Source organism: Ascaphus truei, chromosome 4, assembly GCF_040206685.1.
Source record: "Ascaphus truei isolate aAscTru1 chromosome 4, aAscTru1.hap1, whole genome shotgun sequence".
Taxonomy (NCBI): Eukaryota; Metazoa; Chordata; class Amphibia; order Anura; family Ascaphidae; genus Ascaphus; species Ascaphus truei.
The window spans coordinates 418,188,205-418,208,134 of record NC_134486.1 but is presented as its reverse complement, the minus strand read 5'-3'; positions in this window follow the sequence as shown (position 1 = coordinate 418,208,134).

Here is a 19,930-nt window from a genome sequence, read left to right as displayed (position 1 = left end):
AGTGGACCTTGGACAAGATGTAAATGAAGAACAAGGACCATCTAGTGTATGGTTTGACGATCCGGCCAAGTCGAGCTGTGCGGTAGTATACCCCGCGCGGCCTATCAAGTCAGAACTTGACAGCTCTCACACGAACTTAGAGGAGGCGAATATGTGCACCTCGTCTTCTACCCCTGAGAGTTATTGCGAGTCCATAGTAGGCCCAGTTGCCGACCACAGCCCGCCGCACAGTATTGCCCCGGTCCCGACTAGCGGAAGAAGTGAGATTCAAATGTTAGCTCAAAGTCTTGCTGAGTTGGGAGGAGCCAGGGCTGACGCATCAATGCAACTTCAATATCGTAAATTGAAGACCTTTTCAGGCACTAAACCAACCCCCATGGGCGAAGAGGCATTCGACGCCTGGATAGAATATACCTCGCAGGTGATGGAGGAAGAGGGGGGAAGGACAGCTCAACCATCCCCTGCACTTCAGTTGCGAAGAGCCATTGATCACTACAGACCACTAGGACGAGTGCTCCCGTTGGTGACCATGGCTGAACAAGCGGAGAAAGTGGAACAGAGTCCCTTGATATCAACCCACCCCTACTCGGCTCCAGGAGGCTTCCTGATTATCCGAGTGGAAGGTGTGGAGACAGTGGTCTGTCTCTGCCTGCAGTGCAGACGGCCTGGTGGAGCCGTGGGCAGTGAGGCTCGATGCCCTCACTGTAGCTTGCAGTACATGTGGCTCATGACGACTTTTGTGCCAGTACAAGCTGTAGGGATGAGACATCCTACCCCGATGTTGGCAGCGGAGCTTCCGGGTGCCTTGTGGAGGGAGAGTGCAGATCCCGCGGAGCAGGAACCCAGCCGGGTACTCAATCAGGAGAAACCCAGTCATCGTAGAGGTGACCGGAAAGGAGCCAATAGACGGTCCCCTACTGGAATACCCCGACCGAACTGTAAATTGGAGTCCTCGGATGAGGAGTGTGCCAGGCTGGCAGAGGCACAGGACTTGTTAGAGGAGTACCATGCTACTGGTATTCCGTGGCGAGATGCCATTCCTACAGGTGCACCACCACACACACACGTAATGGGAGTTGGTTATTAAAGTACCCGGGCCAATGTGAGATTGGGGGGGGGGATAAACCCGTTACATAAGGATATGTAAATCAGGTTAATTTAACCTTTACACGCACAGCCTTTATCTCCCCTTCATTCACCTTTTAAGGTGCAATCCCACTTTGCCAAATAAAGGAGAACCCAGCCACACAACGACCTGTCAGTCCCATTAAAGACAAAGGCCCATATTCACTAAATGCTGCTAAGCACAACAACAACAATTCATCTGAAAGGGCACTCGGGCTTGCTGAAGCATAGCACCCCGAAGTGTGCCAAAGTGGGTCTCTTATGGGCCAAAGTTTTCTGGCAGCTAAACTGGCGAAAGAAAAAGAGTGAACAAAAGCAACAGATTTATAAAGCAGAACGCCCCCATTGGAAGCAGTGGAGTTTTTTCACTTTGATAAATTCTCAAAGCCGCAGTTCCATCCCTCCCCCCTTTAACATGCACATCAATACAATCCACACAATGATAAGTAATTAGCTAAGTTGCAGATCGATCCATAATCCTGAGATTGATCGGTGAAGGGGGGTTCACTAAATGGCTGTCAGTGCAGAAGAGGACCAAAGATGCAAAGTTCTGTGGGGAAGATCATGTGACCAGGCAGTCACTAGATACAATTAATGCACTGCTAGAGAGAGAGCATGGCTCAAAAAGGGGTGTGCCAGAGCCTGTTTCAGAAGAGGACAGGGATGTGACTTTGTAAATGGTTGCTATAGAAACTAAAAATGCTGGTTACATTATAATACATTAAACATGTCATTCAGAGTTGTTTTTTTAATTTTTTTTATTTTAAATGCTACAAGTATTTTTCATAGTACATAATTGATTTATTTAAAAAAAAAACACACACATGTAGGATATTGCTTGGTCTGCAGCTTTAAAAGACTATTAATAGTGTTAGCACAGGATGAAGTTGCTACAGTATGTCGCTCACAGGATGGGGGGTGTCAGTAGGAGAAGTTAGATATATAGATTATAATGAGATGTGTCACATGCTGTGTCTGTGCATTACTTATTTATCTTGTACTCGTGCCCTAAACGTCCCCGGATAACAATTTGTGTCACATCGTGGGAAACCTTTTAACACAAAATGAGAGCAATGCATGCTAGGGTTTCCCCTTCGTTAAGTCTGGGGGTTTTGACCCCGGTTTGCAGCCCAACGGCTTTAGTACAGGGGTGTTAAAGTCAGTCCTTAAGTGCCACCAACAGGTCAGGTTTTCAGGATATCTCTGCTTCAGCATAGGTGGTTCAATCAGTTGCTCAGTCTATTTTTTATTCACAAGGTCACCTCACACCTAGGTGCCTCGGATACGTTGTTGCCTCTGATCGATATGCTTTATAGAACAGATAGTTTGTGAGCACACAATGTATTATAAACTACCAAGAAATGTATTCATTTTGAAAGACATATTGTACTATTTGGGAGAATGCAGGGGCTGGGGAAGGCATGGGCTGGGGGGAGGGCAAGGCATGGGCTGGGGGGGGGAAGGCAGGGGCGGGGGGGAAGGCAGGGGCGTCACTGTGTCTGTCACTGAGTGTGTGTCTATCACTGTGGGTGTGTCACTGTGTGTGTCACTGTGTGTGTCGGGGGGGGCAAAAACGGAGCTGGGGGGGCAAAAACGGAGTTGGGGGGGCAAAAACGGAGCTGGGTGGGTGGTGTCAAAAACGGAGCTGGGCGGGTGGGGGGGTCAAAAACGGAGCTGGGTGGTGCGGGTCAAAAACGGAGCTGGGGGGGTGGGTCAAAAACAGCTGGGGGGGGGCAAAAACTCACAGTCTCAGTTAAGCCTCCCCCTAGCAGCAACAGCCGACACCACCACCACCAGGGAACATTTCCTCACCTCAGGCAGCAGCAGCAGTGTGCCTGGGGGTTGGGGAGCCCTGGGTTAGAGCGCACCGGCCAATGAGAGCCGTGGGAGGGCGGGCGGATCGACGGACGGACCGACGCACCAATCAAATGGTCTACAGACACTCACAACCAAGATTTTCAGTTTTATATATATAATAGATAGAGTGCCAGTTTAATAACACTTTTTTCTCACACTCATAGTCCAGGCCAGACCGCCCTTTTTATTGTGTTTCAGTGAGAGACAGTGCCCTACTGTATAAGTCAGGATCATCAGATAGAAGCATGTCCCAGAGTGGGAATTTATTTATTTATTTATAAAATATTTTACCAGGAAGTAATACATTGAGAGTTACCTCTCGTTTTCAAGTATGTCCTGGGCACAGAGTAAAACAAATAATACATGGTTACAAATACAGTTACATAAATGAGCAGGGTATACATTATATACAAGACATTGCATGCACAGTTACAGATAATATATATTATGGGCGTATGAAACAGTTACAGACCAGGTTAAAATGTGAGACAGCCTTAGATTTGAAAGAACTTAAACTGGTGGTGGATGTGAGAGTCTCTGGTAGGTTGTTCCAGTTTTGGGGTGCACGGAAGGAGAAGGAGGAACGTCTGGATACTTTGTTGAGCCTTGGGACCATGAATAGTCTTTTGGAGTCTGATCTCAGGTGATAAGTGCTGCGTGTGGTAGGGGTGAGGAGCTTGTTCAGGTAGCTGGGTAGCTTGCCCATGAAGAATTTAAAGGCAATGCAGACGTGCCATTGTGGGCAAATCAGAGAATGCCCCAGTATGTCCGAGGATCAGCCCTACAAACCGATCCTACTCTACAGTACTCATCCCCCCTGAGGAAGTGGCAGTTCCAGAGCAGGGCTTGCTATTAATAGTAACGTACACAGAATAAGCCACGATCTCAACGGGGTCCCACAGTAAAGGGGGGCCCATAGGATGTTACTGAAAGGGGGGCCCGTTCCACAAGATGAAGTCAGTACAGTAACAAGTGGATGCACCTCCCATGAGTGTTAAGAGTGGGAAGACGTCTGAAAAGAGTGATAGTATGGATGAAATAAAATACAACCATGTCACTCTTATTGTAACTGTGACTGCAGTGTCCCCAAGCCTGGGAATACGAATAGAGGTTGAGATTGATACTGTCATGGAACAAGAATCACATTTCTGCCTGACCCCCCTTCTGCTTGTCAGCTCCTTAAGTTCAGCTGCAGGCATTTGTTCCACATACACACACCGTGCCTGTGTGATGTATCAATATGTTGCCCTTTCTGCCTGTGAGCAGGTAGCCAGTGAGTTGCTACAGCAACCTCTGAGATTCTTCTCAGAATGGGCTATTCTGCCCTCCCCACTGTTTGTTTCCAGATAGTCTGTCCCGAGACTATTCCCTTTACCCACATTCCCCCTCACTTCCTTTTCCACTTTGGAGACCGTGAGTACAGCACCCATCTCTGTTACACCCCCATGGCAAGGCCAATTCTTTTCACCTGCCCTTAATTACGAAGCACCTATAGAGAAGCACTCTCACAACACCATTACATCCACAAGTGCCTGTATATACTGCTCCTTTCCTAATAAAATGAAGAAAATATAACAGGACTTGGTGTGCTTTGGAAAGGGGGCTGAGTTGAAGCTATCTGGGTTCATTCATACCCTAGACATGACCCTGGGTCCCGAATAGATACACAGTAAATCTATGCTAATGTATAATACCCAACTATACTGATGTAACCTCCCTGGGAGCCGGACAGGGAGGGTTATATATCTATCTGTCTGTGTGTGTATATTTCTAGCTATCACCTACATATCTATCTACTACCTATCTATCTACTATCGACTCAATTAAGATTTAATTGACTATTGGGGTATGTTTCATTGAGCTGAATAGGCAAACCCCTCCCTTAATTGTTATTCAATTGCATGTGAATAGAGTATTTAAGACAGACTATCTTGGCTGTGTGTCCCATCTTTAGTGTCCCAGTTAAAGTGTGTGGCACAGTTAATTTTGGAGTTGAAATTGGAGGTGAAGATTTGAGGAAGATCGGGACTCTGCACAACAACTTTGCAACTGTGTTAACTTAACTTTCCAAAAGCTGTGATTCTTTGTACTCTTCCTATCCTCCAATAACTTGGAATCTCTCCTCCTGCATCTTACTATACCCTCCCTCCTGCATCTTACTATACCCTCCCTCCTGCATCTTACTATACCCTCCCTCCTGCATCTTACTATGCCCTCCCTATTGCTTTTTCTGTTCACTATTTCCTCACTCCTTGGTGAACGTCTCTGTTCTCTACAACTTCCCCACTCCCCACTGCACCATTATTTATACACCTCTCTCCCAACAACTTCTTTACCCCTCAATAAAAAACACCCCCACAAATCCTCTATTCACACCCTCTATCTTCTCCTTCCTGCTGCTGGGGATCTCCCCTAAGCCTGAAGCCAGACATACACACCTGATCTCACACACACCTCCTTGCCATCTCTTCCCCTGTAAAGCGTGTTAACCCTTAAGTTATTTGACTAACCTTAAAACGTGCCCCACAAATCAAGCATCCCAATAGCCTGCATTCATGGCTATTCACCCACACTCAGTCACTCCTACCACCCATTGTGACCAAGCACTGCCATCTACAGCACTTATTCCCTTACCTGCTGTCTCTGTAAGTTCCCCATCAAACCTCTTAGATTGTAAGCTCTCCGGGGCAGGGATTTCCTTTCCTATTGTCTGATTTTGCTGCGCTTATTGTATTATTATAATTCCCTGTACTGTATTCTTTGTGAAGCGCTAAGTACACTTTTGACGCTATATAAATAAAGACATACAATACAATATCTATCTACTACCTATCTATCTACTACATATCTATCTATTGTGTATGTGTCTATATACTTACCTATCATCCTATCTATTATCTACAGTATTTACAGTAACTACCTACCTATTATCTGTCTGTCTGTGTAGCTATCTGTAGCCATGTCTGTTTTTGGCTACTACCCTACTCTACCTGACATGTAAGTTCTGGTATAGTGCAGGCAGCGTGGGGCCTAATCCGGGTTTTCCCCGCAGCAAGCAGCTCCATGAGTGACAGGGGGAGGTGGGACAAGGCCTGTGTCCTGCCCAATCTCGGGCTCAGACCTTGAACCCTCCCCCAGGGATTAAAGGGTTGCACTTCCTAAATGTAGTTAGTTGTCTCTCCCTTTGAGAGAGACTGGTCTCACGAGAGAGGTGGGCAGGGCTCTGTATGGGAAGAGCTAGGACCGACCCTGGAGGTTGAGTCCAGGGACCATCCTGAGGCTGGAGACCAGTGTCACTGTATGCAGTTGCAGACTGTTTGCTGTATTGAGAAGAATAAAGCTGTTCCTGTTATCATATACTCCTGTCTGGGCTAACAGTCTGTCAGGGGGAGTATGAGAGAGGTCTCCCGCCGGGGCTGTCTCCAGCTCTCCTGGAGCCTGCGACAGATGGAGGCGCTGACTAAGGCCTCGGACATGGTTAAAAGACACGCTGAGCCGCCCTGAGGGGAAACATTAGGGATATCAGCACAGCTTTAGACAGCGCTTCCACACGCTTCCGCAGGCGTGCAGCGGCGTGTGGAATTTCAGCCGACAACCCAATTTTAGTTTTCCCGCTGAGGGAAGCGCAGGGCCGGGTGGCAGTCCGTGACGTCGGCGCCGTGATGTGGCACGCAGGCCCCGCCTCCCGCTCCGCCTCCAGGCCCGCATCCCACCCTGCACACAAGCGTGCTCGCAGACGCTCATGCAGGGACACGAAAAATCACCTGCTTGAGCAGGAGAGCATGAGCATGAGCGCTGCCCAGTGCTCCTCCCTGCACCATGTCCCAGGCCTAAAGAAGGAAGGAGAACCAACAACCACCCTTAAAGCCTGTCCTGTTTCCCCAATAACATCAGCGGGATCTCAGGACTTGTGTGAGTCACAGGTATGCAGCAGCACAGCACACCTGGAAGCCGGGGAATCTCCCATAGGGTGGGGGAAACACCGCTACATATCCGTCCGTCCGTCCGTCCGCCTATCTATATATCGTCTATATATTATCTATCTACCTGTCACCTACAGGAGCACAGACATCTGTATGTATAATCTATCTATACTTTTCTTGTCGTTCTTGCTCTCTTGTTCTGCCCTGTTCCATTCTCTCTCTATCTCTCACTCTCTCTCTCTCTCTCTCTCATCCTCTCCCCCCTCTCTCTCCCCCTCCCTCTCTCTCATCCAATCTCCCTCCCTCCCCCTCTTTCTCCCTCCCCCCTCTCTCTCTTATTCCGTCTCCTTCCCTCCCCCCTCTCTCTCCCTCCCCTCTCTCTCTCCCTCCCCCTCCCCCCTCTCTCTTCCTCCTCCTCTCTCTCCCTCCCCCCTCTCTCTCTCCTCCCCCCTCTCTTTCCCTTCCCTCCTCCCCCTCCCCTCCCTCCTCCCCACTCTTCCCTTCCCCCCCACTCTTCCCTTTCCCCCCCCACTCTTCCCTTCCCCCCCACTCTTCCCTTCCCCCCCCACTCTCCCCTTCCCCCCCACTCTCCCCTTCCCCCCCACTCTCCCCTTCCCCCCCACTCTCCCCTTCCCCCCCACTCTCCCCTCCCCCCCCACTCTCCCCTCCCCCCACTCTTCCCTTCCCCCCCCACTCTCCCCTTCCCCCCCACTCTCCCCTCCCCCCCCACTATCCCCTCCCCCCCACTCTCCCCTTCCCCCCCTCTCTCCCCCTTTCCCCCCTCTCTCCCTCTTCCCCCCCCTTTCCCTCCCTCTCTTCCTCTCCCTCCCTCTCTTCCTCTCCCCCCCTCCTCGCTCTCTGACTCTCCACCCTCTCTCCCTCCCCCTCCTCGCTCTCTCCCTCCCCCTCTCTCTCTCCCCCTACCCCCACCTCTCCCTCCCCCTCCTTGCGCTCTCCCTCTCTCACTTCTCTCCCTGCCCTCGCCCCCCTTCTTTAACATATGGCCTCCAAGCCAAAACCAACAAAGGGAAATCAAAACCTAAATGTCAGCAGACAAATTGCTGGCAGTAATTACTCTGCTGCTTCTTTGTTCCCAGATCTGCTCCTCCAGGCGAAAAAGGGAGAGAGAGAGACAAGTCAAATATCAGATAAGTAAGGCACCAAACGGGTGAGAGCAACAGTTATATTAATGAGCCACAGTTCAAGTGAGGCTGGGACTTCCTGCTGCGCTAATAGCTATATTATATACACACAGGGGAAGGGCGTCTCTACCCCGCAGTAACTAATCTCTCACCCCAGGGCCTCTGATCCTGCTGCTGCTGCTGCTGCTGCTCTGCAAAGTTACATTAACTCATATTTGCTCTGACAAATTCAAATGGTCACAGATGCGACTTAAAGTCCGGCGACTTAAACAAGGGACATTTAGGGATTTTGGACCACCGGTAAAATTATATTGAACAAGGGTCAGTCGTGGACCTAAGGCCAGATACATTGTATGTATGTGTGTGTGTGTGTGTGTGTGCGTGCGTGCGTATGTCTTTATTTATATAGCGCCATTAGTGTACATAGCGCGTCACAGCAGTAATACACGTCACAATCATATAAATAACAAATAATACAAATAACAGGTCATGGGAATAAGTGCTTCAGACATAAAAGTAACATTTAGGAAGAGGAGTCCCTGCTCCGAAGAGCTTACAATCTAATTGGTAGGTAGGGAGATAGTACAGAGACAGGTGGAGGGTGTTTCCTAAAAAAAAAAAGGACAAGTTTACTGTAAATACATTATTATTATTATTATTATTATTAATCACAGTTTTTTTTTTTTTTTAAAAACCAGCACCAGGTTTATCAAAGAAAAAACGACAATTTATTTATTTGGTTAATCTGGTGCTGTTTTTTTGCACTGAGTTAGCCCAGGGGTGGGCAACTCCAGTCCTCAAGGGCCACCAACAGGTCAGGGTTTAAGGATATCCCTGCTTCAGCACAGGTGGGCCAATCAGTCCCTGCTTCAGCAGAGGTGGCTTTGCTGAAGCAGGGATATCCTGAAAACCTGACCTGTTGGTGGCCCTTGAAGACTGGAGTTGCGCACCACTGTGTCACGGGAGACTCCTGTGGCGGGTAGGATCTCGGTGGCCGGAACAGCACGAGCGTAGTAGGGGTCACAAGCAGGGGTCCGAGGCAGGCGGCAGGTAGCGATGTCAGATAACAAGCAGTGGTCCGAGGCAGGCGGCAGGTAGCGAAGTCAGGTACAAGCAGAGGTCGGCAACGAGGAGACTGGAACAGAACAGGCGGGGCAGGACAGGGACTAAGGACAGGGAGCAGGGACTGAGACCGGGGAGCAGGAAGAACCAGGGACAAGCCAGATTACTAGCAAGGACCTTTACTGTGAGCAGACTACAATACAGGTACAGGTACAGGAAACAGGTCAGGATCAAAAACAGGCATGAGCATACTGTAGGAGTCTGACTAGCAAGCAAAGGCAAAAGCAACAGACAGGAAGCAAGCTATAAAGGACAGAGACAGGAGCAACAAGAAGACAGACAGAGGAACCCAGAGCCAACAGAAGACAACAGCACACCCAGTGGACAAGGAAGCTATGGCTAGGCAGGAGGTCTAGGCAATCCTGACATTACTCCCCCCTCTCAAGAGCGTTCTCCGGACGATCCTCCAGGCTCTTCCCGGAGGCCTTGATGAAATGGCGACTCAAGGTGACCCACCTCTGGTGGCTTGTCAGTGGGCAGAGGGTACTCCACAGGTACATTTCGTGCAGCAAGGAACCTCCAAATGGGTGCGTTCAACCCAAAAGCAGGGGCAGAGAAGCCAGTAGATCCTCCTGACAACCCTCCTGGTTTAGCAAGGTGTCCCTGATGGAAGGCCGACTCACGATGGCCTTCGGACAACACTCCAAGTTTTGCAGGAACATAGGGATCAGCAACAACTCCGGACAACCTTCCAGGCTCTTCAGGGACATCTTGATGGAAGGCCAACTTAATGTGTACGTCAAGTGCTGATGGGAAATCTGTGAGAGGTGCATTTATCCTTATCGCAAGAGCGTTGGCATCAGCATCAAGAATATTAGGCATAGCAAGGAACTTCACCAGGGATCCGTCTAACGTCATAGCAGGGGCATCGGACACAGATACATCAGGCTCTTCACATGCGGCAGAGGGGACATATTCACTTTCCGTGGTCTCTTTTTGTGACCAATATATCTCTTTTAGTTTTGGAATCTGGAACTTCTCAATGGATACGTTCAACTCCATTGCAGAGGCATGGACATCAGGAATGTGGGCATCAATGACGGGTGCAGACTTTTCACATGTGTAAGTGGGAACATAGAATTCACGCTCCATGGTCTCCTTTTGTGACTGCCGTTTTGTGGTATCACCTAAAGTCTCATTAAGACCAGCTATTTGATTTTTCAGCTCTTGAAGCTGTCCTTCTGCACTTCTTTTCCCACTCAATGCAGTTGTCAGTTCGGCTTCTTTGGAGTTGAGTCGCGACTCCATATCTCCCAGCTGACTCAGAGTAAAGCTTAAATATGTTTCATCTTCTTCATTTCTGATCTGCAGCTGCCGGTACTCCTTCCGGGCATTGTCCAGCTCCAGCTGCAGCCGGACCTTATCACGGGCTGTGTGGTCCAATAATTTGCAGGCATCGGCCATTTTGACCTCATAGCGCTGTGTCAGGCCAGCCACTTGACAGACGGAAACCTTCTCTCTCTCCTCCTTTTTGGCAAGCTGTGTCTTGAGCTCAGCGATCTGCGCCTGCAGCGCTGTGAGCTGCTGAGATGTGTGTTCAGCTGCAGCAGGCAGGAAAGGGTGCAGGCAGAAGAAGAATCTGTTCCAGCGAGATCCAGAAGTGGCCTTTGCTTTCTGTCACGGGAGACTCCTGTGGCGGGTAGGATCTCGGTGGCCGGAACAGCACGAGCGTAGTAGGGGTCACAAGCAGGGGTCCGAGGCAGGCGGCAGGTAGCGACGTCAGATAACAAGCAGTGGTCCGAGGCAGGCGGCAGGTAGCGAAGTCAGGTACAAGCAGAGGTCGGCAACGAGGAGACTGGAACAGGACAGGCGGGGCAGGACAGGGACTAAGGACAGGGAGCAGGGACTGAGACCGGGGAGCAGGAATAACCAGGGACAAGCCAGATTACTAGCAAGGACCTTTACTGTGAGCAGACTACAATACAGGTACAGGTACAGGAAACAGGTCAGGATCAAAAACAGGCATGAGCATACTGTAGGAGTCTGACTAGCAAGCAAAGGCAAAAGCAACAGACAGGAAGCAAGCTATAAAGGACAGAGACAGGAGCAACAAGAAGACAGACAGAGGAACCCAGAGCCAACAGAAGACAACAGCACACCCAGTGGACAAGGAAGCTATGGCTAGGCAGGAGGTCTAGGCAATCCTGACACACTGACACTGTTAGACCCTTTTTTGCAGTCAGGAGACTTTAGTGAAATTGGTCCATTAATGCTTCCGTAGTATCCAAATGCCAAAAGCCGACGGCCACGGTGTGCCTGGCGGCGCGTACACGAGTAAAAGCCGTGATCTGCGGTCTAGGGGCAGCGATGGGACGCATGGGGGGGCGGCCATGACAGCCAATACTTCACTCCCATTGGTCTACACTATCTGCACATGCAATGGTTGCTAGCCAACCATGTGACTGCGTCACTGCACGTAAAGAAAACATTATTTTCTTACCTTCCATCGGTCGCATCATCGCACTTTGCGCACCCACGCACACACGCCGCCGGGACCTGCCCCGTAGAGGGCTGTGCTTTTTTGCGTGGCGAGAATGCCGTAGCGTGCTCAGCCATGGCCACCGTGGACTCGGCCTTACAATCTTTGCCTGCTAACCTTTCTAAAGAGACTGTTTTGTAATCCGTGGCAGAGATGTGTTTATGTGGCAGAGATGTGTATACGTGGCAGAGATGTGTATACGTGGCAGAGATGTGTATACGTGGAAGAGATGTGTATACGTGGCCAAGGGGCTTGCAATTATAAAAAATATTTTTTTTTTGTGTTTTATGTTAAAGTAGTGAAATTTCACATTGCTCGAGGAGCGCAAAATTTGTCAAAATTGTACATATCCACCGAGAATTAGCAGTTTCACCAAGTATTCGCAGCTGGGCCAGGCCCAGAAATAAGTACGGCTTTTGTAGGAGAGGAGCATTGGTAAAAAATCCCAATTTCAGGGTGTGATGGAGCCGTCTGTAGGCGAGGTCAGAGAAAAGTCCACACATGGACTTCTGGGTAAACCAGAATAATGAGTGGTTTTATTCTCCACAAAAACAACTAAAACATTTTAAGGCAAAACATAAATCATAAAACAAACACCTATTCCCTTTAAGGAAACGAAATAAACATTACTCCGGCCCTTTCTAACTGGGCCGCCAGCTAAGCTGGTTACCAACCCCAAAACATATAAAACAGTACCAAGACCTGGGAACAACATAGAAAGTCCTATTTGTGTGTTCTGATCCGGTGTCTCCGATTTCTCCAGGCATTCAAGATGCAGGCGGTGAAGACCTGTTGCTCCCAGTTAGTCTTTTGCCCTATCCGTGCAGGCTTCTCTGTTATGTGAGGCTTTTGGTTCCCCAATCTAGCAAGGCAAAAACTCTCTGGTCAACAAGCCTGGATCCCTGCGGGCGGGAGCTCTGTTATCTGTGTTCCTCTACACACTCCAACAGGGACACTGAAAAGCAGCTACTTCCTGCCTTTTATCCCATGTTCAATCAGGAGTTTTACTCATCACCTGCAGGAAACGTGACACCAGAGCAGTCTCCTGACTCCCTTACACAGGGTCTTCAATCCGCCTTACAAAGAACTGGCGAGTCGCTTGTAATTTTCTTTGCGGCTGAAAAAGGACACATTTCGCCTTGTTTCGCACACCTCCAATCTCTTGCGTATACCGGCAAAATGTCATCCCGGCCACAGTCTTTTTAAGTTGTTTTGTGTTAACTAATTACCCCGAGAACATCCGTCAAACAGATAAAGGGAACAAACAACAAATATGATATTAGCACTGCACACAATAAAAATAAAAACGTATTCATTATACATAAAATACGTATTATTGGTGTTTTTTCAAGGAATCCAATGACATTAGAAATGGAGTTGCACTTTCTATCTGAATATCGGCAAACTTTTATTTCTGTAAATATTAGCTCATTTTAGTGTAATATTTTCCTATGTTAAGAGGCTACTCTAACCTTGTCACCAATTATAGTACTAAGGAATATTCGGTGGCCTTATAAATAAAATATATTAATAATATTTGCGTGTACTGACTGATCTGTGTGGTTGATTTCAAGTGCTGGTTGTTTAAGTGTGTGCAGTTAGAACCGGAAGCAGTTTGAACAAGGAAGCGGTTAAACAATGTTTAGTATATTGAAGTACAGTTTACTGTTAGTACTTCTAAACTTGATAGTTGCTAGAATGACCAGGATTGAAAATGCCACGCAATGCACATCTTGCTACATGTATGTGCACTTGGAGCAGCTGTTCCAAGGAGCATACCGCTGTGAGAGGTGTGAGCGGGGGGTATCTTTAGAGTCAGAGATTGCTGATCTGAAGAGGCAACTTGCAATATTGAGGGACATTGGCAATCTTTAAAGGGAATTAGAGCTCACTGAGCAGGCCCTTGCTTCGACTAATGGTGCAGATGTTGGCGCTGTTAGTGAGGAGCAGGTAGGTAGCTTGGTTTCTGTTAGTGAGGAGCAGGTAGGTAGCTGGGTGACAGTTAGAAGGGGAAGCAGGGGCAATAGGGAGAGGCAGGTCATTTCTGAGCTGACACATCCCAATAGATTTGCTGTGTTCAGTGAAGATATTGGGAATATTGGGGCAGAAATGGCAAGGCTGGGGGAGACTAATTCCTCTAGCAGCCAGGGGAATAGTTCCTCCAGCACAGTGGGGACTCAGGATGCTCAGATACAAAGAAAGATTGTTGTGGTAGGGGACTCCATTATTAGGAAGGTAGATAGGGCAATCTGTTGCCAGGACCGCATGAACCGAACAGTTTGTTGTCTTCCGGGTGCTTGGGTTCGGCACATTGCGGATCGGGTAGACAGATTGTTGGGGGGGGGGCTGGGATTGACCCGGCGGTCTTGGTACACGTTGGCACCAATGACAAAGTTAGAGAAAGATGGAGGGTCCTAAAAAATGATTACAGGGATCTAGGCCAAAAGCTTAAGGCAAGGACCTCCAAGGTAGTATTTTCTGAAATACTACCAGTGCCATGCGCTACCGCAGGGAGACAGTCAGAGATCAGGGAGGTTAATGCATGGCTAAGAAAGTGGTGTAGGAAGGAGGGGTTTGGATTTTTAGAGCACTGGGACTCCTTTTCAGAGACGTGCCATCTATATTCTAGGGACGGATTGCACCTCAATGAAGAGGGATCTTCTGTGCTAGGGGGGAGAATGCTAAAAAGGTTGGAGGAGATTTTAAACTAGGATGGAGGGGGGAGGGGAATGAAACAGATAATGAACTAAATGGAATAGATGAGGATTCAAGGTGGTATGGAGGTAGAATGGGGGCAAGTGCAAGTTTGACAAGCAGTGAGACACCCACAGTAAATACAGATAATACTAGAAAACTTCTAAAGACTAAACCAAGTGGGAGCAGAAAGGAAGGAGCAGATAAGATAATAGTACAGGCTGCAAAAAAACTGAAATGCATGCTTGCTAATGCAAGAAGCCTGACAGATAAAATGGGGGAGCTTGAATTAATAGCTGCAAGGGAGCAGTATGATATCATAGGCATTACTGAAAGATCGTGGTATGAAACTCATGACTGGACAGTTAATTTAGAGGATTATTCTCTTTTTCGGAAGGATCGAACAAATAGAAGGGGAGGTGGAGTATGTTTATATGTTAAACCGGATCTAAAACCTATTATAAGGGATGATGTCTATGAAGGGAATGATGAAAATGTAGAGACTTTGTGGATAGAAATTAGCAGTGGAGGTAAAAGTATAAAGAAAATGTTTGTGGGAATATGCTATAAACCACCAAATATCTGTGAGATTGAGGAAGCTAAAATACTTTTGCAAATGGAGAAGGCATCAAAACTGGGTCATGTTTGCATAATGGGGGATTTTAATTATCCTGACATAGACTGGGGCAATGAGATTAGCGTTACAACAAAAGGGAACAGGTTTTTGGGGGTGCTTAAAGACAATTATATGACCCACATTATTGAGGAACCAACCAGGAGAGGGGCAGTTCTGGATTTGGTCATATCAAACAATATAGAAGTAATAACAAATATTCAAGTCCTGGAACATTTGGGTAACAGTGATCATAACATGGTCTCATTTGAAAAATGATCAAAAAACAGATTACTTGGGTTCAACAAAGACTTTAAACTTTAGAAAGGCAGATTTTAATAAACTGAGGTCTAATCTAGTAGTAATACAATGGGATGATGTTTTTGCAGGGAAAAATGTAGAAGATAAATGGGCAGTCTTTAAAACATTGTTAGAAAAGCACACTTATCAGTGTATACCCTTGGGTAATAAGTATAAAAGAAATAAGTCAAAACCAATGTGGCTAAATAAACAGGTAGGGGAGGAAATGGACAAGAAGAGGAAGGCGTTTAGACTCTTTAAGTCAGAAGGGACAGAGACATCGTATCAGAATTATAAGGAATGTAACAAAAATTGCAAAAGGGCAATCAAATTAGCAAAAATGGATAATGAAAAAAGGATTGCAATAGAAAGTAAGGTCAACCCTAAAAAGTTCTTTAAGTACAGTACCTTAATAACAAAAAAATGAGAAAAGAAAATATAGGACCCTTTCAGTGTGAGATGGGCAGGCAGATTATTGGAGATAAGGAAAAAGCTGAGGTATTAAACAAATTCTTTGCCTCTGTGTTTACCAGGGAAGAATCAAGTTCAATAGTAGTGCCGCAGGAGGAAGCCACAATCTCCATATTAATGAACAATTGGTTAACTGAGGAAGAAGTTCATAAGCGACTTGAAAAAATTAAAGTAAATAAGGCACCTGGCCCCGATGGCATACATCCAAGAGTTCTCAAGGAGTTAAGCTCAGTAATAGCAAAACCATTATATTTAATATTCAATGACTCAATTTCCACAGGCTCAGTACCACAAGATTGGCGTAAAGCAGATGTGGTGCCTATATTTAAAAAGGGAGCTAGATCACAACCGGGAAATTACAGACCTGTAAGCCTGACTTCAATAGTAGGGAAACTACTTGAAGGTTTAATACGGGATAATATTTAGGAATACCTAATGGAAAACAAAATTATTAGTAATAGTCAGCATGGATTTATGAAGGATAGATCTTGCCAAACTAACCTTATTTGTTTCTATGAGGAGGTAAGTAGGAATTTAGACCAGGGTAATGCAGTTGATGTGGTCTACTTAGATTTTGCAAAGGCTTTTGATACGGTTTCACACAAGAGGTTGGTGTACAAAATAAAGAAAGTTAGACTCAGTAATAATATATGCACCTGGATTGAAAACTGGTTAAAGGACAGACAACAAAGGGTTGTCATAAATGGAACTTTTTCAGGTTGGGCAAAAGTCGTGAGTGGAGCACCTCAGGGATCGGTACTGGGACCCCTGATTTTTAACTTGTTTATTAATGACCTTGAGGTTGGGATCGAGAGCAAAGTCTCCATCTTTGCTGATGATACTAAATTGTGTAAGGTAATAGAATCAGAGCAGGATGTAATTTCTCTTCAGAAGGACTTGGAGAGACTGGAAACGTGGGCAGGTAAATGGCAGCTGAGGTTTAATACAGATAAATGTAAGGTTATGCATTTGGGATACAAGAATAAAAAGGCGACTTACAAATTAAATGGAGATATATTGGGGGAATCCTTGATGGAGAAGGATTTAGGAGTGTTTGTAGACAGCAGGCTTAGAAATAGTGCCCAATGTCATGCAGTAGCTGCAAAGGCAAACAAGATCTTATCTTGCATCAAACGGGCAATGGATGGAAGGGAAGTAAAAATAATTATGCCCCTTTACAAAGCATTAGTAAGACCACACCTTGAATATGGAGTACAATTTTGGGCACCAATCCTAAGAAAAGACACTATGGAACTAGAGAGAGTGCAGAGAAGAGCCACCAAATTAATAAAGGGGATGGACATTCTAAGTTATGAGGAGAGGCTAGCTAAATTAGATTTATTTACATTAGAAAAGAGGCGTCTAAGAGGGGATATGATAACTATATACAAATATATTCAGGGACAATACAAGGAGCTTTCAAAAGAACTATTCATCCCACGGGTAGTACAAAGGACTTGGGGCCATCCCTTAAGGTTGGAGGAAAGGAAATTTCACCAGCAGCAAAGGAAAGGGTTCTTTATCGTAAGGGCAGTTAAAATGTGGAATTCATTACCCATGGAGACTGTGATGGCAGATACAATAGATTTGTTAAAAAAAAGGTTGGACATCTTTTTAGATGGGAAAGGTATACAGGGATATACCAAATAAGTATACATGGGAAGGATGTTGATCCTGGGATTAATCCGATTGCCAATTCTTGGAGTCAGGAAGGAATTAATTTTCCCCCTTAATGGGGTTTTTTGTTTGCCTTCCTCTGGATCAATAAGTAAGTACAGATATAGGATAAAGTATCTGTTGTCTAAATTTAGCATAGGTTGAACTTGATGGACCTATGTCTTTTTTCAACCTCATCTACTATGTATGCAATGAGCTGAACGTGCTGCGGTCTCCGATGGACTTGCGTGTGAGTTTCACCTTAGAACCCATTGACTAAGCTTCAAAGTAACGTAGAAATAGAAACATCCTGACTTCGGCCGCACCTCGCCGCGTTAGGAACTTGTTAATGAAAGTTCTTGTATTTCATGTCGCCAGGGAGAGGTCTCCCAGCCCCGACCTGGAAATAGATAGGACCTACTGCCCATCTTAAAATCAATTTCCATTGCGCTTGTGCCCACCTACGGACTAGCCTCCAATTTCTCCATCTGCGGCCAAAATAATTGTAATTTTGTTTGCGTTGGCACACATAAATGGCCGGTGTTAGGCGTACAGAAATTGCCCGTGCTGGGTGCACAGACATGGCTGGCACTAGGTGCACAGAAATGGCCAGCGCTGGACGCACAGAAATGGCTGGCGCTAAGCGCACAAAAGTGGCCAGCGCTAGGCGCACAGAATTTGCCGGCACTGGAAGCACAAAAATGGCAGTCGCTGGGTGTATAGAAATGGCCGTCGCTGGGTGCACAGAAATGGCTGGTGCTGGGTGCACACAAATGGCCGCCGCTGGGAGCACAGAAATGACCGTCGCTGGGTGCACAGAAATGGCCGGCGCTGGGTGCACAGAAATGGCCGGCGCTAGGTGCACAGAAATGGCCGGCGCTAGGTGCACAGAAATGGCCGGCGCTGGGTGCACAGAAATGGCCGGCGCTGGGTGCACAGAAATGGCCAGCGCTAGGTGCACAGAAATGGCCGGCGCTGGGTGCACAGAAATGGCCGGCGCTGGGTGCACAGAAATGGCCGGCGCTGGGTGCACAGAAATGGCCAGCGCTGGGTGCACAGAAATGGCCGGCGCTGGGTGCACAGAAATGGCCGGCGCTGGGTGCACAGAAATGGCCGGCGCTGGGTGCACAGAAATGGCCGGTGCTGGGTGCACAGAAATGGCCGGCGCTGGGTGCACAGAAATGGCCGGCGCTGGGTGCACAGAAATGGCCGGCGCTGGGTGTATAGAAATGGCCGGCGCTGGGTGCACAGAAATGGCCGGCGCTGGGTGCACAGAAATGGCCGGCGCTGGGTGCACAGAAATGGCCGGCGCTGGGTGTATAGAAATGGCCGGTGCTGGGTGCACAGAAATGGCCGGCGCGGGGTGCACAGACATGGCCGGCGCTGGGTGTACCGATGTAAATGGCTATGCACTAAAAAATTATATTTCTGTGCGCCAGAGAATCAATTAAAAGTGCGTCAAAATCGTCCACCAACTTGAACTTTGCGTAAACCCTACACATGTTGTTAGCAGTGTAAGCGCAGAATAAAGCTGCTGCGTATTTGAGGCAGCACAGATGTTTCATTATACAGTATATAGGTTACCAAAGTGTATAATTTCCACCGTTTGACAATCATCAATAATTGATGCACATCTTCTTAAGGTTTGTACTAGTTTTTATCACTCAAATTTTGACACAAAAAAATTGAAAGTTAAATCTGTACATACTGCAAGAATGTTACTCTGTTTAATCCTAAACCCCCAGGGTGTTACTCTATTTACAGTAATCCTAAAGCCCCGAGGTGTTACTCTGTTTACAGTAATCCTAAAGCCCCGAGGTGTTACTCTGTTTTATCCTAAAGCCCCGAGGTGTTACTCTGTTTTATCCTAAAGCCCAGAGGTGTTACTCTGTTTTATCCTAAAGCCCCGAGGTGTTACTCTGTTTACAGTAATCCTAAAGCCCCGAGGTGTTACTCTGTTTACAGTAATCCTAAAGCCCTGAGGTGTTACTCTGTTTTATCCTAAAGCCCCGAGGTGTTACTCTGTTTTATCCTAAAGCCCCGAGGTGTTACTCTGTTTTATCCTAAAGCCCCGAGGTGTTACTCTGTTTTATCCTAAAGCCCCGAGGTGTTACTCTGTTTATCCTAAAGCCCCGAGGTGTTACTCTGTTTTATCCTAAAGCCCCGAGGTGTTACTCTGTTTACAGTAATCCTAAAGCCCCGAGGTGTTACTCTGTTTACAGTAATCCTAAAGCCCCGAGGTGTTACTCTGTTTACAGTAATCCTAAAGCCCCGAGGTGTTACTCTGTTTACAGTAATCCTAAAGCCCCGAGGTGTTACTCTGTTTTATCCTAAAGCCCCGAGGTGTTACTCTGTTTTATCCTAAAGCCCCGAGGTGTTACTCTGTTTTATCCTAAAGCCCCTTGGTGTTACTCTGTTTTATCCTAAAGCCCCTTGGTGTTACTCTGTTTTATCCTAAAGCCCCGGGTGTTACTCTGGTTACTCCCATTTGTGGGGGTCTCAGTAAGTGTTGTCGAGGCGCAGGTAATATAAAGTAATAAGAAGTATA